The 9,943-nt window shown below is 44.4% G+C and overlaps 1 long non-coding RNA gene across 1 annotated transcript; it reads left to right on the forward strand.

Moving 5' to 3' along the window:
* The first annotated feature begins 828 nt into the window (after window positions 1-828).
* Window positions 829-8,720, forward strand: LOC147031169 (uncharacterized). The gene is made up of 4 exons (XR_015056704.1): window positions 829-867; window positions 1,004-1,119; window positions 7,903-8,033; window positions 8,560-8,720. It is a non-coding gene; the product is annotated as an uncharacterized LOC147031169 (long non-coding RNA).
* The last annotated feature ends 1,223 nt before the right edge of the window (window positions 8,721-9,943 follow it).

Raw genomic sequence — 9,943 nt, forward strand, 5'->3', positions numbered from 1 at the left:
CCTAACCTGTCCACCAAGTTTCATGTGAATTCATCCAAAATACAACTTTTTCCAAATCCTTCCACACCTTCCAGATCTGAATTCAGATTTTCACCAAAATTGAATCAATTCTTCCTCGTGGCATTCCCAACCCGTCCACTAAGTTTCATGTGAATCCATCCAAAATACAACTTTTTCCAAATCCTTCCACAACTTCCAGATCTGGATTCGGATTTTCACCAAAATTGAATCAATTCTTCCTCGTGGCATTCCCAACCCGTCCACTAAGTTTCATGTGAATCCATCCAAAATACAACTTTTTCCAAATCCTTCCACAACTTCCAGATCTGGATTCGGATTTTCACCAAAATTTAAACAGTTCTCCCTCGTGGCATTCCCAACCCATCCACCAAGTTTCATGTGAATCCATCCAAAATACAACTTTTTCCAAATCCTTCCACAACTTCCAGATCTGGATTCAGATTTTCCCCAAAATTGAATCAGTTCTTCCTTGTGGCATTCCCAACCCGCCCACCAAGTTTCACGTGAATGCATCCATAACCTTTTGAGATCTTGAACTACAGTATATATCGTTTTTGGCCCCATCTCTCAACGGTGAAGAATCACTTAAAAAATTCTCAGATCCAGATCCGGAGTCAGATCTTCACCATAATTAAGTGTTTATCTCCTTGTCACCGACATACACAAATAATTTCAGAACGATTGCTTGAAAACTGTGGGCAAAATCGTGTGACAAACAAACAAACAGACAGAGAGACAGACAGACAGACAAAAAAATGTTTTTTTCACCAAGCAACAAACGGACCCACATTCAATACCCTGTCCTTGAGTGGGATTCCACAGAGCACAGTGTTGACACGGAGATGGGTACAGTATACACTGCGTGTATTTTATATCTTCGTTTCGTTTATATCGTCCTTAGCGTTAATGTTCGCATCAGTTGCTGGGGTTGCACCCTTAAAATCGTGCATCCTGCGCACGACTCCATTTGTTTTGAAAATAGAGCGATTTAAACGGACGTGAGATGGCGACTGAGCACTGTGGTCATCACAAATTCGGTCACGTGCTCTCTGGGCCGTCAGTGCCTCGTGCGAACTTCACCGCAGCACCACGACTCCGGTACGTTTGTCGCCGTTGTGGAAACTTTCGTACTTCTTATTCTTAAATGGGCTGGAAAATGGTCAAATGTTTTTGAATCGATGTTGCAAACTTCAGGATTGGTACCCGGAAAAGCACACACGACCTTGTTTGTTGATATTGTTTGTGACGTTTTATATGTTAAAGATCTACAATGATCTATATTACAACACAAACCATGTCACCTTTAAAGCTTGATATAAGCTCGTATAATGGCTCGGTGTTTTGTAAATCAACGTCTAATTGTAGTTTATTTGTGCTGGGGTGCGTTGTGTAAAGAAATGTGGAAAGATCTGCAATTGCATCATTGTGAATAGATAAATGATTCAATCTCTTACAACATTTTTCTTTCAATCCACTGTCGGGACTCGTACATGAGTCAACACACAATGTATAACAAGTGGGGGAGGGGGGGGGACAGGAGACAATATGGGTGATAGAGGGAAACAAAAAACAGTGGGGAACAGAGAAATGAGGACATCTGTGGAGGGGAGCGGGATGGGGTGGGGTGCATGAGGTAAACAAGATGGACATTACAGGGACTTTCAGGAAGGAAAGCAGGGAATTTGAAGGAGGTGGGTTTGGAGTGGATTAACGGGGGTAGAAAAGATCGATGATTTGGATGGGGAATGATAAGAGATGGTGGTGAACAGCTGCTTTGAAGACCTGGAGGGAATAGTAGGATTGAAGAGAGTGTGGGAGTTTGTTCCAAAGGTGGGGGAAAACGAGGAATGAAAGAATGAAGGTGAGCAGTGATTCTTGATTTTGGTAGTTTTACCAGAAGGAGGCTGATGGCGGACCTTGAATGCCCTGTGGAAATATTGGGAAGACACATCACAGACAGAGCTTGGTGGGGGGGGGGGGGTGCGAGGCCGGAGAGCTGACTGCAGAAAACAGAAAGACCACCGAACTGCCTGCGGTGAGAGAGTGAGAGACCCAAAGACTCAGCCTCATCACAGGAGATGCCAATGATCCAAAATCCTTTGGTTTCCACAGCGTGAAGCTGAGAAAGGTGGGAGGTAGGAGTACCAGCCCAGAGGGGAGAGCAGTACTCCATCAGGCTGGGGACGAAAGCTTTGTTTGTGGTCAGGAGCTCAGGTGTGCAAGGAAGGACTTTGCACGAAGGAGGATGCCCATTCGGCAACTGGCTTTGGAGGCCAGGTTGGAAATGTGGCTTTCCTAGGAAAGATCATGGCAGATAGTGAGACCCAGAAGCTGGAATGAAAGGACTTCTTCAAGAGGATTGTTGAGAAAGTATATGGGGGGTGGAGGTGTTTCAGATGGTCCTTTTGGAGAGACATAGAGAGTGTAGCATTTGTCAGGATTGAAAGACATGTTCCACATGTTGGACCAGCTTGTGAATTTATCCAGATCTGCAGAGTGAAGAGGCTGCTGCTTGCCGATCTTAGGGATGACAAATGGTACGGGTGGAGTCATCAGCAAAGAGATAAAGAGGATTTTCCAGAGTCAGAAAGATCATTGATGAAAACCAGAAAAAGTACAGGGTCCAGCGCACTGCCTTGAGAAACTGCAGCCTGGAGAGGAAGAGGGGATGAGCGATTTCCATTAGGGGCCACACAGCTGTGACAGGAGAGGAAGTCTGTGAGCCAATAATGGAGATGGCCTTGGATACCATAGGAAGAGAGTTTTGTGAGCAGGGCCAGATGCCAGACCATATCGAAAGCACACAATATGTCTTGGGAGTTGGCTCTGATTTCATGTCTGGCATTGAAGATCTCCATCCATTGTTGAGAGAGCAGAAGCAGCTGCATATCCAGGGTAGAATGACGTGGTCTTAATCCAAACTGATGATCATAAATCGGGTCACTGGAGAAGATGAAGGATTTAATGTCGAAAGCGATGATTGATTCCACAATTGTGCTGATGATTTGGAGAAGGCTGATTGGTCTGTAGTTGCAGGGATCTGTTTTTGCACCTTCTTTATGCAGGGTGGTAATGTTTGCTGATATCCAATAGATGGCAGATGACCTTGAGAAAATGAGAGGGTGAATAGAACAGAGAGAGGGGGTGAGCAGAGCAGAGGAGCAGGTTTTTAGGACACATGAGCTGTCTAATTTCCTTGTGATTCCATGTGAAATTTATATTTTTTTAATTTCAACTTGATTGGATGCATTTTGTGGCAGCCAGAATTATTTAATTTTTTGATCTAGATTCTTATTGAGTTTTTTGTTTTGTTTTGAATAAGTCTCACTTGGCTGTTCCTGGATGGGTTTGAGGGTAGAGTAGCAGCTTCAATGCGAATCTTATCCAGGTTCTTCCTGATGATTTCATATTTTCTTTTTTCCTTATTTTGGTTCCTTCTGATGACTCCAATGCAGGGCTGCATCTATTTGGTCTTCCATTTGATCTGGATTGAATTTACTTCAATCACATTCTAAATTCAATTGAATAATAATAAATGTCTTAGGTCAGGGTCAGGGTCAGGTGTCTAATCAAAGTGGAGTTGCATCAAAGCGGGACGTCTTGGTACCCGGTCATCACTGCCAGCAGTTGCAAAGTGGCAGTTCTAGTTATGTCTCATTTATTACGTAACACACCAGTACACACACCACACCACACAAAATAAGTCCTGTCGAGGGTTTGCAATCTCTAATTGCTCTTTTTCTTGTTGAACTTGTGACTATTCACCTGCACTCAAGCTTAACAGCTTCTGGGGCCCTGATCAGATTGGACAAGTCATCAACCTTTAGTGATGAGTATAAGTCGCTAACTCGATTTGTTATAAACACTTAGGAAATCCTCAAGTAAGGACTTCCTTAAGATTGAGGAATTCCCTAGGAGCCATTGCTATGCTCGGCAACCGATCAGATTCGGGAGAGGAAGAGGTGTCCAAAAGCTCGATGGCAGTGAAGCGATCTCCAAACTGGCTTCAGGAAGGGACAGAAGCACTAGTGGAGGCTCTTCTCAAGCCCAAGGGAGACAATACATTGTGTCGTTGTATGATATGTTGTTGATGTATTTTTATGTTTAATTACAACCTGATAACTATAAGTAGTGTGTCATTGTTTGAAATAATTCCTCAATGTGGGAAAGGCCTGGGCCGACAGGGCAAACCGGGACTCTGCTAAGGCCGAGGTCACATTTACCACGGTGGCCGTGGGGTCTCCAAAATTTGCGGCCACTAGCAATTAGACGGCGGCCGCAGTATTTCCACGGTCACACAATGTAGCAGTCACATATGTTTTTATTTTTCGGGGAGCCGCACGGCGTATTTTTAAATTGTGGAGACCGAAAACGTGGGGGTGCTGTACTGTCTTTGATTTGATGTCGCACGGTGACCTGAGGGCGTCGCTGTGGCGGCCATAGAATTTTCAAGGTAGATGCAAGGCGACCGCAGGGGGACCCTAAGGCGAACGTGCGGCCAGACGGACGGTAACGAGTGGGTATATATACCAGTTCTTTTTTTTACTGAAATAAAAATATACCAGTATATGTAACTGAATATACTATAACTATAATATACCGTGGTGCCCCCAGAATCCGAACGCCCCATTGTTTGAACAAATTGGAATCCGAACAATTTTTTCGAGAAAATTTTGCCCTAAAAACCTAATACATTTTAAAAAACCAAACACAACGAAGCGTTCATGTTTGTTCACGTGTCTCCCCCACCTGTTCGAGCCGCATCTTCGCATTTTGTTCATTCAGTTCGTCAGTGGAAGTCCTCGTGAAAGCATCTCTCGTGTGTCGATCGATACATTAGGCCTCAGTCACATTTCTCTACGGCGAGGATACGGCGGCCGGCGAGGATACGGCGGCCGTACGCCCTCTGAATTGACAGAAACGTGCCTTGGCCGCAGAGAAACTGAGGTGGCCTCAGGGTGGCTATATTTTACAGGTCGTAAGGTCGCCGTGGAATTATAACGCGGAGTTATAACTTTTTTCATTTCTACGTTCGCCGTAGAAATTCGACAAGCCGAAACAAAAGAACTGGTAAAAAAAAATAAAAATAATAATTAACCCATTCGTTACCGTCTGTCTGGCCGCACGTTCAGCTTAGGGCCCCCCTGCGGTCCCCCTGCGGTCACCTTGCGGTCGCTTTGCGGGCACCTTGCGTCTGCCTTGAAAATTCTATGGCCGCCGCAGGAACGCCCTAAGGTAACCGTGCGACATCAAATCAAAGACCGTACGAGACCCCCACGTTTTCGGTCTCCACAATTTATAAATACGCCGTGCGGCTCCTCGAAAAATAAAAACATGTGAATGCTACATTGTGTGACCGTGGAAATACTGCGGCCGCTTTATAATTGCTAGTGCCCGTACATTTTGTAGACCCTCCGGCCGCCGAGCCAAATGTGACAGGCCTTACCTCGTGTTTTCACCTTCATTTGTGATGTTTGTTTTTTTAATCATCTTGTGTTTTAATTAATAACAAAAAAAGCAATCCGATCACGTGGTGTGCCGGACTGTCGGGCAAGGATTGAATTTCACACCAAAACCAGTTACCAGTTGTAATTTGGAATATCCATGATTACGTCAGCCCGATGCGTTTGATGAAAGTGATTGTGGTTCTGCGGGCATCATGTTTGATGAGCTGCCCTGGGGGCAGCGCTCTCGCAGAGTGCACGAGCGATCGGAACCCATGCCGGAGCTCGAGCCTGTGTGGACCTTTGGATGTGGTGATTGTACCAGTTTACATACAATACACTGCCACCGAAGGTCATTTACTCATCTTATTTTACCTTAAACATGGGGAATTTCAGTTTAAAGTATCTTGAAAGTGGGTTTTCTTTGGGTCCATGAACGGATTAATTCACCCCATTATTTCTTATTGGGAAAATATTTTTGGAATCCGAACTTTTTGCAATCCGAACAGCCTCCTGGAACGAATTGAATTGGGATTCTGGGGGCACCACGGTATAGGCAAACACCTATACTCCGATCTCTAGCGGTAGCGCACGGTCGACGCAGACTGCCACGGAGGCCGTACGTAGCTGCATGACGGGCTTAGGGGAACCGTGTGTCGGCCCTGCGTTGCCCGCAGGTAGTCACACAGACCGCAAGGCCACCATACGGCGACCGTGGAAATAGTGCGGCCGCTGTAATTTTTTGGGGGTTGGGAAAATTCATTTTTCATTGAGAAGAGCTTATGGCAGCCGCAGAATAACGCAAGCCCACCTTACGCCCTACGTACGGTCGACGTGGAACACATCTACGTCATAGCTTGGCTTGTCGAATTGCTACGGCGAACGTAGAAATGAAAAAAAAGTTATAACTCCGCGCTATAATTCCACAGCGCCGCTATGGCCTGTAAAATATAGCCAAACGGCGTAGGGCCTCCCTGAGGCCACCTCAGTTTCTCTGCGGCCGCCGCACGTTTCTGTCAATTCAGAGAGCGTACGGCCGCCGTATCCTCGCCGTAGAGCAAATGTGACCTAGGCCTAAGCCAAACGAGGCCCCACACGTCTCTCTACGATGTAGGATTCAACAGTTATGGACCGAGCAACACACCATGTTCAATCTATTTATTACATACACAGTTGACTGTTTTTCCCTGGGGTCACGGTCAATATCAATTCAATTAGTATCTACTTCTTCTTGCGTATGGCAGCTTGGCTGATGGGAAGCTTTTATTTTGTTGCGGCACAACTATGCCACTGATTCTGCACCCCCTCTATCAGTACACTGGTACTCATTTCACTGACCTCAGAAGGATGACAGGCTGAGTCAACCCCACCTGGTGTTATTTCAGTGGAAAACGGGGCGCAAACTCAGGACTCTAAGATCCCAAGCCAACTATCCTAACCACTAAGCCAACACCAAGCTTGGTAATTGGCATCTGAATAACCTGACCACGAAGTAATAAATGTTCGCACCATGAAGGTACCACTACACTAGCAACATGGACTAATAACTCGTTTAGCTGCACCTGCAGTACCTGCACCAAAACACACCTTTACCATCCATCTATCGGGACCAGATTGCACAGAGCGTCAGTGTTTCCTCAGTGGTCTCCTGGGCTATTGGGCACAATCCTGAACAGGTCGCTACTCCAATGCAGGATACTCAAATGGCTCAATCATCCCAGCAAGCTGGTACTCATTTTGCCGACCTCAGAAAGATGACCAACTGAGTCAACCCACTTGTTATTAATTCAATGGCCAGGCAGTATTAAAACTCAGGACCTTAGGATTCCAAGCCCACCACCCTAACCATTAAGCCAACATAAAGCACACACCTTTACATCAGCCCAGATATCACGTGTCAAGGGGATTGTCAGTTCGATGGAGTTTATGAATAAATTATTTAAAACATATTGTTGTGGAAATGACTCCTGGGGGGTTAAAGATCCTTTGTGTAATTCTAGTTATTCCTTAGTACGTGTTTTAGATAAGGGTAACATCATCAAAGACATCAAGTGGGTTGAGGTGGTCTCTGAAAACACGTTTGCAACGTCTTGCGTGGCAATAATTTACCTCTTCGTGACCAATTTCCATGAAAGGTACCATTTGGAAACTGGAAGGTTGGTTTTTAAGGATGGGGGAGTGCTCCTTTGAGTTTCAGAAAGGTTTGAAGGAAAAACTACAGGAATATTCGAATATGCAACGATCCTCAAATTAGGGGTGTCCTTAAGAGGAAATTGAGGAATTGTTTAAGTAAATCCTCAAATCTTTCATTAAGAATGCTTTATTCAGTCAGGCAGATGTCATCAGTAACCCCTTCCCTTGGAGTGTCAGTGCGTTTAAAGAACTTGTCTTGGGATTTCGTTACCTTCGTGCATCGTTACCCTCGTGCTGTTTTCAGGCCTGGCCAGTGTTGTCCCTCGACGGGTGGACCATGGCCCTCCCGATTCGAGCCTTGAAGCAGATGGCCATTTTCTGGGGCGTCGTTTCTGGTTCTGGAAGCCTGATCATGTACTGTCTAATGCAGAGTATGTGAGTTATCTGTTATGGTCCTCAACTGTGAACTAAACTTTCACCTCCATATTTACTAATCCCCCTTTCTCCCCTGTGGAACGTTTAATCACAGCCCATTGTCATGAGCTCTTCCATACACGATTTCAAGTGTACTGCTCTCAGTCACCTCATGGTCTCACCCATCACTATTGAGTTTTACTGCACACACCAAGACCCTGTTCCCACCATTTTCCAGCAAATCCTCACCTTGTGATGTTGCGCAATGCGCATCCATTGGTTATCGTTCCATCGTTTCCCCTTTTCCCCATTTTGTCTGTTGATACATTATCTTCTGTCATTCTGCTGTTCCCCAAACCCAGTTACCTGCATCATTAAATACACTAGGTAAATGTTGGGAGGCACGGAAGGCTGCATCCTTTACCTCCCCCACCCCCATCTTGACAGTTTTGTAGACTCTGCTCAGACACCACAAGTGTTTTAGACAGAAATATTTTCTTGTATGAGGTTCACACAAAACAGAAAAATATGTTTTTTGTACTTACAGACAAGTTGTCTAACACTGAGGCCTACAAGCAATCGTTACACCATCTGGAGGAGCACTCAGAGGCCATGGCAGCACTTGGAACGCCACCTCTCCGCACTCACTATGTCAGCCTGTCTGACGTCACACAAAACCGTCTCGACGCCTCGAACGCCCAGGTGACATTGAACGCAGGCCACATGTCGAGTTTGAGGCGATTTGCAACGTCATCAAGTGTCTGTGATTATACGTCATTGTTACATGACTTCCTTTTTTGATATATACCTATACCAATGTACTGCATGTATACCTGGGGCGTCCATAAGGTCATTGTGCAAGTTTAAACTTTTATAACTTTTGATGTACACATGATAGTAACGTACTATAAGTGGAATATGAAAGCATAATTCATCAAGTTTTATTATTGTTAATGTTGTTATTAATGTCATTGTTATTACCCCGTGCACACAAAGCGAAAAGCGGGGTTAAGCAATTGGTTCACGTCCTTCCATCCGTCCGTCTGTCCTGTTTACAAACGTCTGTTTATAATGGAGGAACAAATTAAGTCAATTGAATGTCATATTTTGAACACGTATCGGAACATGAATCGGAAAACAAACCTGTAGTTTTACTGTACTTTGTTTCTGAATTCGTCTCGATCGCACATGCGCAGAGAGTGAGAAGTTTTTTTACACTGCCTGCTTGGCAGTCAAACAGAATTGAAAATCATCCAAACAGGAAACTCACTGTTTTTAAGGACGTCATAATGGACACAAACGGGCACGAAGAACGAATGTAACATGTTAGAAAGGGTGGTGGAACAGACATTGGGGAAAATGACGGTAAAATGGTGGTGAATTCCAGAATTTATTTCTTTATACGACTTTTACAGTTAGTCCGGTTCATAATGTATTTGTGGTCACTGTTTGTGGAGATTTGCTTTCAGTCCTGTCCATTTTAGGAAACGTTCGGATATCCTGAATACAAAAACCAATGTTTCCATTTTTTAAGTTTCCATGGCGGCCATCTTGGATTTCCAAAATGGCCGCTTTTGAAAAATCAATTTTCCAAATATCTCCACTTCTAATCCACGTAGCCGAATGCTTTTGATGGATAAGCATACATTTTATGGGACAGTGAATTTAGCGAGACTAAGTACAAAGAGCTAAGTATAACGGAAATAAGGATATTGGGTATAAAACACCATTTTTTTTCTCAATTTAATCATAAAACTGACAATATTGCATATAGGGATGAAAACTTTTTGGTTATAATTAGCATTTTAAAATGTCATTCAAACGTACTGCATGTAACATTTACTATGGACACGCTGTGCTGTTACCACAATTGGAATGTTCTCAGTCATCACTATCGTCCGATTCACAATTTTCATAGAATGAGTCTTCGT

This window comes from Eptatretus burgeri, chromosome 3 (assembly GCF_056783735.1).
Source record: "Eptatretus burgeri isolate ZD-2024b chromosome 3, Ebu_testis_v1, whole genome shotgun sequence".
NCBI lineage: Eukaryota > Metazoa > Chordata > Myxini > Myxiniformes > Myxinidae > Eptatretus > Eptatretus burgeri.